Raw genomic sequence first — 17252 nt, 5'->3', positions numbered from 1 at the left:
CTAATGCTTGCATCATTGAAAAATCACACAAAAACATATCTATGATTGTATTGAAACAAAATAACGTATACACTATTGACATCAATGATTTGTGTAATGAAATGTGCTTTTCTGTTTTGAATGAGGATGCTTGGATATGGCATAGAAGATTAGGTCATGCTAGCATGAAACTAATCACTCAAATATCATCTAAAGAACTTATAAGAGGAATTCCTCATATCAAGTTCATTAAAGATAATGTATGTGATGCTTGCCAATTAGGTAAACAAATTAAGGGTAGTTTCAAATCTAAGAATCAAGTAAGCACCTCTAGGCCCTTACAATTGATCCATATGGACTTGTTCGGACCAATCTCCACATCAAGCCTAGGAGGTAGCAAATACGCCTTCGTCATTGTGGATGACTATAGCAGATACACATGGACTTAATTCTTAAAACAGAAAAGTGAATGCCTTAGATATTTTACCAAGTTTTGTAAACTTGTTCAGAATGAGAAAGGTTCTATGATTTCGTCAATTAGAAGTGATCATGGTGGTGAATTTCAAAACCATGATTTTCAGGAATTTTGTGAACTCAATGGATACAACCATAATTTCTCTACTCCTAGAAATCCTCAACAAAATGTAGTAGTTGTAATATCCCCCACTTTTAAAAATGTATTAATAAGGATTTATATGTAAATTGGGGGACCTATATGTAAATATAGAAATTACAAGGACTAAACTGCTAAGTTGCAAAAAGAAAAAAAAAAGAAAAGGAAAAACCAAAAATTCGGTATTATCCCACCGCCTCCCACGCACTCTGTTTCTTTCCAGAAACAGAGAGAGCGGTGGGGCGTGAGGAGAAGAAGGAGAGTGGTTGAAGAAAAGAAGAAGAAGAGGGAAAAGAAGAGAGGAGGAAGAAGAGAGGAAGAAGAGAGGAAGAAGAGGGAGAAGAGAAGAAGATGAAGAAGAAGAAGAAGAGGAGGTGGCTGCAGCGAGGGCTGCAGCGAGAAGCTGTGGGGCGTGGGGAGAAGAAGAGAGGAAGAAGAGGGAGAAGAGAAGAAGAAGAAGAAGAAGCAGAAGAAGAAGAAGAAGAAGAAGAAGAAGAAGAAGAAGAAGAAGAAGAAGAAGAAGAGAGGATGATAGCTGCGGCAAGGCTGCAGCGAGGAGGTGTGTGGGGTTGGGGAGGAAAAGGGAAGAGGAGAAGAAAAGAAGGAGAAGAAGAGGGAAAAGAGAGGGAAGAGGGAGAGGAGCGAGAGGTGGCAGCAGCTAGGGCTGCAGCACCTCTGTTTCCTGCAGGTGGAAACAGAGGAGAGGTGGGGCGTTCGAAGAGGAGAAGAAGAAGAAGAAGGAAGAGAAGAGGAAGAGGAAGCAGGAGAAGAGGTTGTGATACCTCTGTTTCCTGCAGAGGAAACAGAGGAGAGGGTGTGTGTGACGTCGGGGAGAAGAAGGGGAGGAAGGAGAAGAAGAGAAGAAGAAGAAAGGAAGGAGAGGAAGAAGAGAAGGGAAAGGAGGAGCTGCGGCTGCGGCGGTGGCAGCTGCAGCTGGAAGAGAAGGAGAGGAAGAGATGGTGAGGAAGAAGAGAAGAAGTAGAAGCGGGTGAAGAGGCGGCACCTCTGTTTCCTGCAGGAGGAAACAGAGGAAAGGAGGTGCTGTTCGTCGGGGAGAAGAAGGGGGCTGCAGCTGCGGCGATGGCAGCTGCAGCTGGAAGAGAAGAAGAAGAGGAAGATGAGCAGGGGAGGAGGGAGAGGTTGCGGCCGTGGCTGCGGCCGCGACTGCAGCAGTTGCAGCGGGGAGAGAAGAAGAAGAAAGGAAGGAGAAGGAAGAGGAGAAGGGAAAGAAGTAGCTGCGGCTGCGGTTGTGGCAGCTGCAGCTGTGGTAGGGAAAGAGGAAGAGAAAAAGGAAAGGAAGAAGAAGAGAAAGGGAAGGAGAGGAAGAAGAGAGGAAGAGGAGAAGGGGCTGCGGCTGCGGCGATGGCAGCTGCAGCTGTGGCTGGGAAAGAAGAGAAGGAAAGAAAGAAGGAATGAGAGTAAGAGAGAGCAGGTGACTGTGCCTCGATGTTCGACACGTGATGTAGTTACGAAGAAAGGAAGAAAACGGGAGCACAAAACGAAACAGAGAGAGGACACGGAGGAAAAGTAGAAAGATTGGACTAGCACCTTCCTTGGATATTCAGATCAAAATATTTGAAAGGCAAGTTCCCTGATCGTTTCTCCTATAATTGCTCTGATATGTCTTAAAGGCAAGTTCCCTGATCGTTTCTCCTATAATTGCTCTGATATGTCTTATTGCAAGTTCCCAGATCGTTTCTCCTATAATTGCTCTGATATGTCTTATTGCAAGTTCCCTGATCGTTTCTCCTATAATTGCTCTAACTCTTCTTATTGCAAGTTTCCCACTTGTTTCGATCCCTTCTATTGCAAGTTTCCCACTTGTTTCGATCCTTTCTATTGCAAGTTCCCTGATCGTTTCTCCTATAATTGCTCTGATATGTCTTATTGCAAGTATCCTGATCTTCCTCACTGCCATTTTTATCTCTACATTTGCTTTGAATATGAGGAACTTTGAATTGTTCTAGCCTTGCATTTGTTATATCTCCTGTTTAAACGTAACGATTCGAATCTGTGCAACTTTTGAGATTCTGACCTTTTGATACCGAGCTGCCTATAAGTTTTTGTTGGAAACTCTGATTTGTTCAAAACTGATTTCATTGGAAACTAGACTCGTAGACCTTTCTTTGATGTATGGATTGAAAGATTTGGAATCCAAACACCTGCCCAGTTATCTGTTGAATCTGACATTATGAATTTTGCCAACAGAGATTTTGTTCTACGACACTTGCTTACCAAATTATTTGTAACTCTCTCTGTTGGACAGTTCAATTCCTATGAAGCCTGTCTTATCTGAAAGTATTATCCAATGATTATTTCTGAGTAAATTGGAGCACGATTGATAGTTTGAATCATTTGTTCAATGTGCCTCTTGCATTCTGCCAGAAATCGAGTTTTGGTCGATTTCTCATATTCTGGTTTCATTCCTTTGGAAGTTGATATCCTTTAGCTTTCTTATTCAATTGAGCTTTATATTACTGCTTTGAGTTCTTGTATACTCTTGTCCTTAAAATTATTGCATTCTTGAAAACCATTGTGGAACGTTTATGCTATATCGTATTGACCCATATAGGCACATGTATATTCCATTGTTCCGCATTTGCTCCCGATATGTGCCTATTCCAGTTCATTCATTTTGACATTGAATTTATCTAACCTTCTTATTTGAATTGAGCTATATATGATTGTTTGGAATCCTTGAATGCTCTTGCTTTCATTTCGTTTCCAAATCTGAATACATTTGTGAGAGATTTGTTCCTTGCATCATATTTGACTCGTAAAGGCACATGTACGTTTGTTGTTCCGCGTGTGCTTCCGATATATGCTATTTATTGTTCGTACTGCCCTTTTGTACTCTGGTGTTTGTGGGATTGTCTGGACCTTTGCCAGAAATGGTAAAGGGTATGCGCTGATTTGCCCGCTTTGTGGGGTCCCGCTTTGTGGGATATTCTGGTATGCGCTTATTTGCCTGCTTTGTGGGGTCCCGCTTTGTGGGATATTGCTTAGAGCCTGCGATGCTCTGCCGGCCCCTTTCACTTCACCTAGAAGTGGGTGGATGGAGCTCCCAGACGTGGGAGACTTTTGTCAGGTGGTCATTCAGAAATGGATGAATCACATTCTGACTGAGATCCCACTACACCTTCTGTATGATTGATATGATATCCAGAGCTTTGGTTATGTGTTTCTGTACATGCTTTGGATAAGATTGATATGTTTGCAACGTCAAAGACGACGTTTGAGCTTCTGTACGATATTTATTTTCGATATGCTCTGAAATGCTTCATTCACTGATGATATGCTTCGAAATGTTCCATATGCCGTTGATATGCTCCGGAACATTTCATATGCCATTGATATGCTCCAATTACTCTGTGCTCCATTTGCTATGAACTGATATGTTCTGAAATGTCCTATCTACCATTGATATGCTCCAAATTACTCTGTGCTCCATTTGCTATGAACTGATATGTTCTGAAATGTCCTATCTGCCATTGATATGCTTCAATTACTCTATGCTCCATTCGTTATGGATCAAATATGTTATGAATGACATGATACGTATGATTTGGTATCTATTGAGATGGTATCCGTGAGAATTCTTGTATTCTGCCTTACATTATGATACCTTACTCGTTTGAAACCGTTCCTTTTGTTCTGAATATGCTTTGTCACTTGCTGAGCCGTTTTTGGCTCACTCCGTTGTTATATAAACCTTTCAGGTCAGCTTGTCACTCTTCGAGATGTTTGATTTGGGCTGAGGCAGTGGATAGCTATTCAGAATTATGGGCAAGTCCTGTTAGTTGTTATGCTATTGTTGTATAAGCATATTTTGTATGTAATGAATTGTTCTGATGATCGAAATGGATATACTGTGTAAAAGTGTTAGAAGATCTCTCTTATTTGGAATTTCGGAATGTTAAATCTAATTTATGACGATATGAACTTGTGGTGAATAGTTGGAGTTCTGATTGTATAATTTATTTAGCTTGTGGATTTATAAATGTTGTTCATGTTTGTCAAGTTGGCTTGGGTTGCCATAAATGTGAATTATCGAGTGATGTGATATATGATTATAAACTGCACAGGTTTTATGGATGTGAATATGAATAGAATGTTTTCAGTGTCCTCAAACGTTAGTTTGGATCCTGGATTGGTCTGTGATGAAAAATTTTAAAAATCATGGATATTTTGAGGGGCGTGATAGAGGTGGTATCAGAGCATTGTTTGAGGATTACTGAAATATTTGATATGTTGACGTGCAAAATATATTGAGGTCTAATGAACTATAGTGATTGGTGGAAATTTTCCTTACTGCATTTTAGGAATCTGGGATGATGAGGACATTTGGTCCTCCTATATCATTTGTTTATGATTAATTAAGGGGAATGAAAGGATTGATTGGGGATTTTGAATCAGAGTGGCGCAGCAGAAGCATGATGAACCTAATTTCATTGGTGGTAGAAAAATGGATGATGCAAATGGAGAAGATATTTGATGTACAAAATTGTTTTGATGATCAAAAGATTTCTTTTGCCACCTTATATTGGAAGTAGAGGCTGATTATTATTGGCAACAATGAAAAGAATTTTTGGAGATCAGTGACAAGAATGATAAGGACAAGTTTACCAATAAGAATATGATTGGAAATGAATCAGAAAGTAATGACAAGAGGGTCAAGACATTTGGATTTGAAAAGGAAAGTCACCACCAAAGACTTAATCATGTGTGAATTACAAGTTAAATTATGAAACAAGTTTGTGTTTTCGGGTGATTAGAGCCTATTTTGCTTATGGAAAGTTTGATCATAAAATAAAAGTTTGCCCTTTGAACAAGAAGAAAGAGTCACTGCCTCCTAAATCATCAGCCCATGTCAGAGTGTATGCTATCACTGAATATGATTCTATGACTTCTGAATTAGTGGTCGAAGGTATTATGTATGTTTATGAAAGAATGCAAATATTTGTTTGAACATGGGTTCTATCTACGATTTGATTCGTAACATATTGCCTATCACTTGGGTATTCAACCTAGACCACTGTATTATGTGATATATGTAAGTACAATCATTGGAGATTCTTTGATAACGAACTTGAATCTGGTCCTCTTGTCTGATTTTTGTTGGAGAACTTGAACTTTTGCTGATTTAGTTCTCCTAGAGATTTGGAGTTATGATATTATACTTGGTATGCATTGGCTATCTTCTTATCATACCAGTATGGATTGGTATATAACAAATGATCACTTTTTGCATATTTGATCAGCCGATCTTTTATTTTGAGAGTATTGGACATTATTTATCTCCTTGCCTAATGTATCCCAGGATGACTTGCCTGGATTACCTCCAAATGTGATTTTGCTTTTGATTTGGTCCTTGGGACAATCCCTATATCTAAGCCTCTCTGCAGAATGATATCATTTGAGTAAGTGGAATTAGAAAAACAACTACAAGGATTATTAAATGAGGATTTTATTTGGCTTAATATTTTATCATGGGGTGCTCTGGTGTTAGTTAAAAAGATGGATGGAACATGGAGGCTTTGTATTGATTATGGATAGTTGAATCAGGTGATCATCAAAAACGAGTATTTTCTGAAGTAACGATTTGCTTGATTAATTACAGGTGCGCAAGTATTTTTGAAAGATTGATTGAAGGTCGGGTTTACCATCTATTGAGAATCAAGAAGGAGAATATTTCGGTCACTCTTGGAAAATTGTGTAATTGTATTGAATTGATGAAATTATTTAAGAGTAGGAGGAGGAAATAAAGAAATCATAATCCTCATCTTTTCATCGATTGAGCTATGACCAATTTAGAGGACTAAATTTTCTTTTAAGGGGGGGAGAGTGTAATATCCCCCACTTTTAAAAATGTATTAATAAGGATTTATATGTAAATTGGGGGACCTATATGTAAATATAGAAATTACAAGGACTAAACTGCTAAGTTGCAAAAAGAAAAAAAAAAGAAAAGGAAAAACCAAAAATTCGGTATTATCCCACCGCCTCCCACGCACTCTATTTCTTTCCAGAAACAGAGAGAGCGGTGGGGCGTGAGGAGAAGAAGGAGAGTGGTTGAAGAAAAGAAGAAGAAGAGGGAAAAGAAGAGAGGAGGAAGAAGAGAGGAAGAAGAGAGGAAGAAGAGAGGAAGAAGAGGGAGAAGAGAAGAAGATGAAGAAGAAGAAGAAGAGGAGGTGGCTGCAGCGAGGGCTGCAGCGAGAAGCTGTGGGGCGTGGGGAGAAGAAGAGAGGAAGAAGAGGGAGAAGAGAAGAAGAAGAAGAAGAAGCAGAAGAAGAAGAAGAAGAAGAAGAAGAAGAAGAAGAAGAAGAAGAAGAAGAAGAAGAGAGGATGATAGCTGCGGCAAGGCTGCAGCGAGGAGGTGTGTGGGGTTGGGGAGGAAAAGGGAAGAGGAGAAGAAAAGAAGGAGAAGAAGAGGGAAAAGAGAGGGAAGAGGGAGAGGAGCGAGAGGTGGCAGCAGCTAGGGCTGCAGCACCTCTGTTTCCTGCAGGTGGAAACAGAGGAGAGGTGGGGCGTTCGAAGAGGAGAAGAAGAAGAAGAAGGAAGAGAAGAGGAAGAGGAAGCAGGAGAAGAGGTTGTGATACCTCTGTTTCCTGCAGAGGAAACAGAGGAGAGGGTGTGTGTGACGTCGGGGAGAAGAAGGGGAGGAAGGAGAAGAAGAGAAGAAGAAGAAAGGAAGGAGAGGAAGAAGAGAAGGGAAAGGAGGAGCTGCGGCTGCGGCGGTGGCAGCTGCAGCTGGAAGAGAAGGAGAGGAAGAGATGGTGAGGAAGAAGAGAAGAAGTAGAAGCGGGTGAAGAGGCGGCACCTCTGTTTCCTGCAGGAGGAAACAGAGGAAAGGAGGTGCTGTTCGTCGGGGAGAAGAAGGGGGCTGCAGCTGCGGCGATGGCAGCTGCAGCTGGAAGAGAAGAAGAAGAGGAAGATGAGCAGGGGAGGAGGGAGAGGTTGCGGCCGTGGCTGCGGCCGCGACTGCAGCAGTTGCAGCGGGGAGAGAAGAAGAAGAAAGGAAGGAGAAGGAAGAGGAGAAGGGAAAGAAGTAGCTGCGGCTGCGGTTGTGGCAGCTGCAGCTGTGGTAGGGAAAGAGGAAGAGAAAAAGGAAAGGAAGAAGAAGAGAAAGGGAAGGAGAGGAAGAAGAGAGGAAGAGGAGAAGGGGCTGCGGCTGCGGCGATGGCAGCTGCAGCTGTGGCTGGGAAAGAAGAGAAGGAAAGAAAGAAGGAATGAGAGTAAGAGAGAGCAGGTGACTGTGCCTCGATGTTCGACACGTGATGTAGTTACGAAGAAAGGAAGAAAACGGGAGCACAAAACGAAACAGAGAGAGGACACGGAGGAAAAGTAGAAAGATTGGACTAGCACCTTCCTTGGATATTCAGATCAAAATATTTGAAAGGCAAGTTCCCTGATCGTTTCTCCTATAATTGCTCTGATATGTCTTAAAGGCAAGTTCCCTGATCGTTTCTCCTATAATTGCTCTGATATGTCTTATTGCAAGTTCCCAGATCGTTTCTCCTATAATTGCTCTGATATGTCTTATTGCAAGTTCCCTGATCGTTTCTCCTATAATTGCTCTAACTCTTCTTATTGCAAGTTTCCCACTTGTTTCGATCCCTTCTATTGCAAGTTTCCCACTTGTTTCGATCCTTTCTATTGCAAGTTCCCTGATCGTTTCTCCTATAATTGCTCTGATATGTCTTATTGCAAGTATCTTGATCTTCCTCACTGCCATTTTTATCTCTACATTTGCTTTGAATATGAGGAACTTTGAATTGTTCTAGCCTTCCATTTGTTATATCTCCTATTTAAACGTAACGATTCGAATCTGTGCAACTTTTGAGATTCTGACCTTTTGATACCGAGCTGCCTATAAGTCTTTGTTGGAAACTCTGATTTGTTCAAAACTGATTTCATTGGAAACTAGACTCGTAGACCTTTCTTTGATGTATGGATTGAAAGATTTGGAATCCAAACACCTGCCCAGTTATCTGTTGAATCTGACATTATGAATTTTGCCAACAGAGATTTTGTTCTACGACACTTGCTTACCAAATTATTTGTAACTCTCTCTGTTGGACAGTTCAATTCCTATGAAGCCTGTCTTATCTGAAAGTATTATCCAATGATTATTTCTGAGTAAATTGGAGCACGATTGATAGTTTGAATCATTTGTTCAATGTGCCCCTTGCATTCTGCCAGAAATCGAGCTTTGGTCGATTTCTCATATTCTGGTTTCATTCCTTTGGAAGTTGATATCCTTTAGCTTTCTTATTCAATTGAGCTTTATATTACTGCTTTGAGTTCTTGTATACTCTTGTCCTTAAAATTATTGCATTCTTGAAAACCATTGTGGAACGTTTATGCTATATCGTATTGACCCATATAGGCACATGTATATTCCATTGTTCCGCATTTGCTCCCGATATGTGCCTATTCCAGTTCATTCATTTTGACATTGAATTTATCTAACCTTCTTATTTGAATTGAGCTATATATGATTGTTTGGAATCCTTGAATGCTCTTGCTTTCATTTCGTTTCCAAATCTGAATACATTTGTGAGAGATTTGTTCCTTGCATCATATTTGACTCGTAAAGGCACATGTACGTTTGTTGTTCCGCGTGTGCTTCCGATATATGCTATTTATTGTTCGTACTGCCCTTTTGTACTCTGGTGTTTGTGGGATTGTCTGGACCTTTGCCAGAAATGGTAAAGGGTATGCGCTGATTTACCCGCTTTGTGGGATATTCTGGTATGCGCTTATTTGCCTGCTTTGTGGGGTCCCGCTTTGTGGGATATTGCTTAGAGCCTGCGATGCTCTGCCGGCCCCTTTGACTTCACCTAGACGTGGGTGGATGGAGCTCCCAGACGTGGGAGACTTTTGTCAGGTGGTCATTCAGAAATGGATGAATCACATTCTGACTGAGATCCCACTACACCTTCTGTATGATTGATATGATATCCAGAGCTTTGGTTATGTGTTTCTGTACATGCTTTGGATAAGATTGATATGTTTGCAACGTCAAAGACGACGTTTGAGCTTCTGTACGATATTTGTTTTCGATATGCTCTGAAATGCTTCATTCACTGATGATATGCTTCGAAATGTTCCATATGCCGTTGATATGCTCCGGAACATTTCATATGCCATTGATATGCTCCAATTACTCTGTGCTCCATTTGCTATGAACTGATATGTTCTGAAATGTCCTATCTACCATTGATATGCTCCAAATTACTCTGTGCTCCATTTGCTATGAACTGATATGTTCTGAAATGTCCTATCTGCCATTGATATGCTTCAATTACTCTATGCTCCATTCGTTATGGATCAAATATGTTATGAATGACATGATACGTATGATTTGGTATCTATTGAGATGGTATCCGTGAGAATTCTTGTATTCTGCCTTACATTATGATACCTTACTCGTTTGAAACCGTTCCTTTTGTTCTGAATATGCTTTGTCACTTGCTGAGCCGTTTTTGGCTCACTCCGTTGTTATATAAACCTTTCAGGTCAGCTTGTCACTCTTCGAGATGTTTGATTTGGGCTGAGGCAGTGGATAGCTATTCAGAATTATGGGCAAGTCCTGTTGGTTGTTATGCTATTGTTGTATAAGCATATTTTGTATGTAATGAATTGTTCTGATGATCGAAATGGATATACTGTGTAAAAGTGTTAGAAGATCTCTCTTATTTGGAATTTCGGAATGTTAAATCTAATTTATGACGATATGAACTTGTGGTGAATAGTTGGAGTTCTGATTGTATAATTTATTTAGCTTGTGGATTTATAAATGTTGTTCATGTTTGTCAAGTTGGCTTGGGTTGCCATAAATGTGAATTATCGAGTGATGTGATATATGATTATAAACTGCACAGGTTTTATGGATGTGAATATGAATAGAATGTTTTCAGTGTCCTCAAACGTTAGTTTGGATCCTGGATTGGTCTGTGATGAAAAATTTTAAAAATCATGGATATTTTGAGGGGCGTGATAGAGGTGGTATCAGAGCATTGTTTGAGGATTACTGAAATATTTGATATGTTGACGTGCAAAATATATTGAGGTCTAATGAACTATAGTGATTGGTGGAAATTTTCCTTGCTGCATTTTAGGAATCTGGGATGATGAGGACATTTGGTCCTCCTATATCATTTGTTTATGATTAATTAAGGGGAATGAAAGGATTGATTGGGGATTTTGAATCAGAGTGGCGCAGCAGAAGCATGATGAACCTAATTTTATTGGTGGTAGAAAAATGGATGATGCAAATGGAGAAGATATTTGATGTACAAAATTGTTTTGATGATCAAAAGATTTCTTTTGCCACCTTATATTGGAAGTAGAGGCTGATTATTATTGGCAACAATGAAAAGAATTTTTGGAGATCAGTGACAAGAATGATAAGGACAAGTTTACCAATAAGAATATGATTGGAAATGAATCAGAAAGTAATGACAAGAGGGTCAAGACATTTGGATTTGAAAAGGAAAGTCACCACCAAAGACTTAATCATGTGTGAATTACAAGTTAAATTATGAAACAAGTTTGTGTTTTCGGGTGATTAGAGCCTATTTTGCTTATGGAAAGTTTGATCATAAAATAAAAGTTTGCCCTTTGAACAAGAAGAAAGAGTCACTGCCTCCTAAATCATCAGCCCATGTCAGAGTGTATGCTATCACTGAATATGATTCTAAGACTTCTGAATTAGTGGTCGAAGGTATTATGTATGTTTATGAAAGAATGCAAATATTTGTTTGAACATGGGTTCTATCTACGATTTGATTCGTAACATATTGCCTATCACTTGGGTATTCAACCTAGACCACTGTATTATGTGATATATGTAAGTACAATCATTGGAGATTCTTTGATAACGAACTTGAATCTGGTCCTCTTGTCTGATTTTTGTTGGAGAACTTGAACTTTTGCTGATTTAGTTCTCCTAGAGATTTGGAGTTATGATATTATACTTGGTATGCATTGGCTATCTTCTTATCATACCAGTATGGATTGGTATATAACAAATGATCACTTTTTGCATATTTGATCAGCCGATCTTTTATTTTGAGAGTATTGGACATTATTTATCTCCTTGCCTAATGTATCCCAGGATGACTTGCCTGGATTACCTCCAAATGTGATTTTGCTTTTGATTTGGTCCTTGGGACAATCCCTATATCTAAGCCTCTCTGCAGAATGATATCATTTGAGTAAGTGGAATTAGAAAAACAACTACAAGGATTATTAAATGAGGATTTTATTTGGCTTAATATTTTATCATGGGGTGCTCTGGTGTTAGTTAAAAAGATGGATGGAACATGGAGGCTTTGTATTGATTATGGATAGTTGAATCAGGTGATCATCAAAAATGAGTATTTTCTGAAGTAACGATTTGCTTGATTAATTACAGGTGCGCAAGTATTTTTGAAAGATTGATTGAAGGTCGGGTTTACCATCTATTGAGAATCAAGAAGGAGAATATTTCGGTCACTCTTGGAAAATTGTGTAATTGTATTGAATTGATGAAATTATTTAAGAGTAGGAGGAGGAAATAAAGAAATCATAATCCTCATCTTTTCATCGATTGAGCTATGACCAATTTAGAGGACTAAATTTTCTTTTAAGGGGGGGAGAGTGTAATATCCCCCACTTTTAAAAATGTATTAATAAGGATTTATATGTAAATTGGGGGACCTATATGTAAATATAGAAATTACAAGGACTAAACTGCTAAGTTGCAAAAAGAAAAAAAAAAGAAAAGGAAAAACCAAAAATTCGGTATTATCCCACCGCCTCCCACGCACTCTGTTTCTTTCCAGAAACAGAGAGAGCGGTGGGGCGTGAGGAGAAGAAGGAGAGTGGTTGAAGAAAAGAAGAAGAAGAGGGAAAAGAAGAGAGGAGGAAGAAGAGAGGAAGAAGAGAGGAAGAAGAGGGAGAAGAGAAGAAGATGAAGAAGAAGAAGAAGAGGAGGTGGCTGCAGCGAGGGCTGCAGCGAGAAGCTGTGGGGCGTGGGGAGAAGAAGAGAGGAAGAAGAGGGAGAAGAGAAGAAGAAGAAGAAGAAGCAGAAGAAGAAGAAGAAGAAGAAGAAGAAGAAGAAGAAGAAGAAGAAGAGAGGATGATAGCTGCGGCAAGGCTGCAGCGAGGAGGTGTGTGGGGTTGGGGAGGAAAAGGGAAGAGGAGAAGAAAAGAAAGAGAAGAAGAGGGAAAAGAGAGGGAAGAGGGAGAGGAGCGAGAGGTGGCAGCAGCTAGGGCTGCAGCACCTCTGTTTCCTGCAGGTGGAAACAGAGGAGAGGTGGGGCGTTCGAAGAGGAGAAGAAGAAGAAGAAGGAAGAGAAGAGGAAGAGGAAGCAGGAGAAGAGGTTGTGATACCTCTGTTTCCTGCAGAGGAAACAGAGGAGAGGGTGTGTGTGACGTCGGGGAGAAGAAGGGGAGGAAGGAGAAGAAGAGAAGAAGAAGAAAGGAAGGAGAGGAAGAAGAGAAGGGAAAGGAGGAGCTGCGGCTGCGGCGGTGGCAGCTGCAGCTGGAAGAGAAGGAGAGGAAGAGATGGTGAGGAAGAAGAGAAGAAGTAGAAGCGGGTGAAGAGGCGGCACCTCTGTTTCCTGCAGGAGGAAATAGAGGAAAGGAGGTGCTGTTCGTCGGGGAGAAGAAGGGGGCTGCAGCTGCGGCGATGGCAGCTGCAGCTGGAAGAGAAGAAGAAGAGGAAGATGAGCAGGGGAGGAGGGAGAGGTTGCGGCCGTGGCTGCGGCCGCGACTGCAGCAGTTGCAGCGGGGAGAGAAGAAGAAGAAAGGAAAGAGAAGGAAGAGGAGAAGGGAAAGAAGTAGCTGCGGCTGCGGTTGTGGCAGCTGCAGCTGTGGTAGGGAAAGAGGAAGAGAAAAAGGAAAGGAAGAAGAAGAGAAAGGGAAGGAGAGGAAGAAGAGAGGAAGAGGAGAAGGGGTTGCGGCTGCGGCGATGGCAGCTGCAGCTGTGGCTGGGAAAGAAGAGAAGGAAAGAAAGAAGGAATGAGAGTAAGAGAGAGCAGGTGACTGTGCCTCGATGTTCAACACGTGATGTAGTTACGAAGAAAGGAAGAAAACGGGAGCACAAAACGAAACAGAGAGAGGACACGGAGGAAAAGTAGAAAGATTGGACTAGCACCTTCCTTGGATATTCAGATCAAAATATTTGAAAGGCAAGTTCCCTGATCGTTTCTCCTATAATTGCTCTGATATGTCTTAAAGGCAAGTTCCCTGATCGTTTCTCCTATAATTGCTCTGATATGTCTTATTGCAAGTTCCCAGATCGTTTCTCCTATAATTGTTCTGATATGTCTTATTGCAAGTTCCCTGATCGTTTCTCCTATAATTGCTCTAACTCTTCTTATTGCAAGTTTCCCACTTGTTTCGATCCCTTCTATTGCAAGTTTCCCACTTGTTTCGATCCCTTCTATTGCAAGTTTCCCACTTGTTTCGATCCTTTCTATTGCAAGTTCCCTGATCGTTTCTCCTATAATTGCTCTGATATGTCTTATTGCAAGTATCCTGATCTTCCTCACTGCCATTTTTATCTCTACATTTGCTTTGAATATGAGGAACTTTGAATTGTTCTAGCCTTGCATTTGTTATATCTCCTGTTTAAACGTAACGATTCGAATCTGTGCAACTTTTGAGATTCTGACCTTTCGATACCGAGCTGCCTATAAGTTTTTGTTGGAAACTCTGATTTGTTCAAAACTGATTTCATTGGAAACTAGACTCGTAGACCTTTCTTTGATGTATGGATTGAAAGATTTGGAATCCAAACACCTGCCCAGTTATCTGTTGAATCTGACATTATGAATTTTGCCAACAGAGATTTTGTTCTACGACACTTGCTTACCAAATTATTTGTAACTCTCTCTGTTGGACAGTTCAATTCCTATGAAGCCTGTCTTATCTGAAAGTATTATCCAATGATTATTTCTGAGTAAATTGGAGCACGATTGATAGTTTGAATCATTTGTTCAATGTGCCTCTTGCATTCTGCCAGAAATCGAGTTTTGGTCGATTTCTCATATTCTGGTTTCATTCCTTTGGAAGTTGATATCCTTTAGCTTTCTTATTCAATTGAGCTTTATATTACTGCTTTGAGTTCTTGTATACTCTTGTCCTTAAAATTATTGCATTCTTGAAAACCATTGTGGAACGTTTATGCTATATCGTATTGACCCATATAGGCACATGTATATTCCATTGTTCCGCATTTGCTCCCGATATGTGCCTATTCCAGTTCATTCATTTTGACATTGAATTTATCTAACCTTCTTATTTGAATTGAGCTATATATGATTGTTTGGAATCCTTGAATGCTCTTGCTTTCATTTCGTTTCCAAATCTGAATACATTTGTGAGAGATTTGTTCCTTGCATCATATTTGACTCGTAAAGGCACATGTACGTTTGTTGTTCCGCGTGTGCTTCCGATATATGCTATTTATTGTTCGTACTGCCCTTTTGTACTCTGGTGTTTGTGGGATTGTCTGGACCTTTGCCAGAAATGGTAAAGGGTATGCGCTGATTTGCCCGCTTTGTGGGGTCCCGCTTTGTGGGATATTCTGGTATGCGCTTATTTGCCTGCTTTGTGGGGTCCCGCTTTGTGGGATATTGCTTAGAGCCTGCGATGCTCTGCTGGCCCCTTTGACTTCACCTAGACGTGGGTGGATGGAGCTCCCAGACGTGGGAGACTTTTGTCAGGTGGTCATTCAGAAATGGATGAATCACATTCTGACTGAGATCCCACTACACCTTCTGTATGATTGATATGATATCCAGAGCTTTGGTTATGTGTTTCTGTACATGCTTTGGATAAGATTGATATGTTTGCAACGTCAAAGACGACGTTTGAGCTTCTGTACGATATTTGTTTTCGATATGCTCTGAAATGCTTCATTCACTGATGATATGCTTCGAAATGTTCCATATGCCGTTGATATGCTCCGGAACATTTCATATGCCATTGATATGCTCCAATTACTCTGTGCTCCATTTGCTATGAACTGATATGTTCTGAAATGTCCTATCTACCATTGATATGCTCCAAATTACTCTGTGCTCCATTTGCTATGAACTGATATGTTCTGAAATGTCCTATCTGCCATTGATATGCTTCAATTACTCTATGCTCCATTCGTTATGGATCAAATATGTTATGAATGACATGATACGTATGATTTGGTATCTATTGAGATGGTATCCTTGAGAATTCTTGTATTCTGCCTTACATTATGATACCTTACTCGTTTGAAACCGTTCCTTTTGTTCTGAATATGCTTTGTCACTTGCTGAGCCGTTTTTGGCTCACTCCGTTGTTATATAAACCTTTCAGGTCAGCTTGTCACTCTTCGAGATGTTTGATTTGGGCTGAGGCAGTGGATAGCTATTCAGAATTATGGGCAAGTCCTGTTGGTTGTTATGCTATTGTTGTATAAGCATATTTTGTATGTAATGAATTGTTCTGATGATCGAAATGGATATACTGTGTAAAAGTGTTAGAAGATCTCTCTTATTTGGAATTTCGGAATGTTAAATCTAATTTATGACGATATGAACTTGTGGTGAATAGTTGGAGTTCTGATTGTATAATTTATTTAGCTTGTGGATTTATAAATGTTGTTTATGTTTGTCAAGTTGGCTTGGGTTGCCATAAATGTGAATTATCGAGTGATGTGATATATGATTATAAACTGCACAGGTTTTATGGATGTGAATATGAATAGAATGTTTTCAGTGTCCTCAAACGTTAGTTTGGATCCTGGATTGGTCTGTGATGAAAAATTTTAAAAATCATGGATATTTTGAGGGGCGTGACAGTAGTAGAAAGAAAAAATCGAAATTTACAAGAAATGGCAAGAACCATGTTGAATGAAGACAACCTACCCAAATATTTTTGGGCCGAAGCCGTAAATACTGCATGCTATATTTTGAATAGAGTTCTAGTAAGACCCCTACTAACCAAAACTCCCTATGAGTTATGGAACAACAAAAAACCCAATGTTTCATATTTTAAAGTCTTTGGGTGTAAGTGTTTTATCTTGAATGAAAAGGATAACTCAGGAAAATTTGATTCTAAATCCGATGAAGGAATCTTTCTTGGTTATTCTTCGGTTTCTAAAGCCTTTCGTATCTTCAATAAAAGAACTTTAATTATCGAAGAATCCATTCATGTTGTTTTCAATGAGATTTCCGAAATCAGGAAAAATGATTTTGATGATGATGTTAATTTTGATTCCTTGAATTTAAATGAAACCCCTTCTCCAACTAGCAACTTGGATGCATCCACTTCCGAAACATCCTTACCCAAGGATTGGAAGTATGTAGATGCTCATCCCAAGGAGCTAATCTTAGGAGACACGTCAAAGGGGGTTCAAACATGATCTTCTCTTAAAAATTTTTGTGTGAACGCCGCCTTTCTCTCCCAAATTGAACCCAAATGTGTTGACGAAGCCATGAAAGATGATTTATGGATTATTGCAATGCAAGATGAATTGAATCAATTTGAGAGAAATGAGGTGTGGAAGCTTGTTCCTAGGCCAAATGACCATTTAGTTATTGGTACTAAATGGGTCTTCAGAAACAAGCAAGATGAAAATGGTATCGTGGTTAGAAACAAGGCTAGATTAGTGGCCAAAGGTTTC

At 40.0% G+C, this 17252-nt stretch overlaps 1 long non-coding RNA gene across 1 annotated transcript; it reads left to right on the top strand.

The window, feature by feature from the left end:
- Positions 1-637: 637 nt before the first annotated feature.
- LOC135677391 (uncharacterized) lies at positions 638-16244 on the top strand. The gene is made up of 4 exons (XR_010514681.1): positions 638-2174; positions 4312-7991; positions 10114-13773; positions 15944-16244. It is a non-coding gene; the product is annotated as an uncharacterized LOC135677391 (long non-coding RNA).
- Positions 16245-17252: the final 1008 nt, after the last annotated feature.

This window comes from Musa acuminata, chromosome BXJ1-1, assembly GCF_036884655.1.
Source record: "Musa acuminata AAA Group cultivar baxijiao chromosome BXJ1-1, Cavendish_Baxijiao_AAA, whole genome shotgun sequence".
In the NCBI taxonomy this organism is placed as follows: Eukaryota; Viridiplantae; Streptophyta; class Magnoliopsida; order Zingiberales; family Musaceae; genus Musa; species Musa acuminata.
Note: the sequence above shows the minus strand (reverse complement) of the source record. Positions and strands in the feature narration are given on the sequence as shown.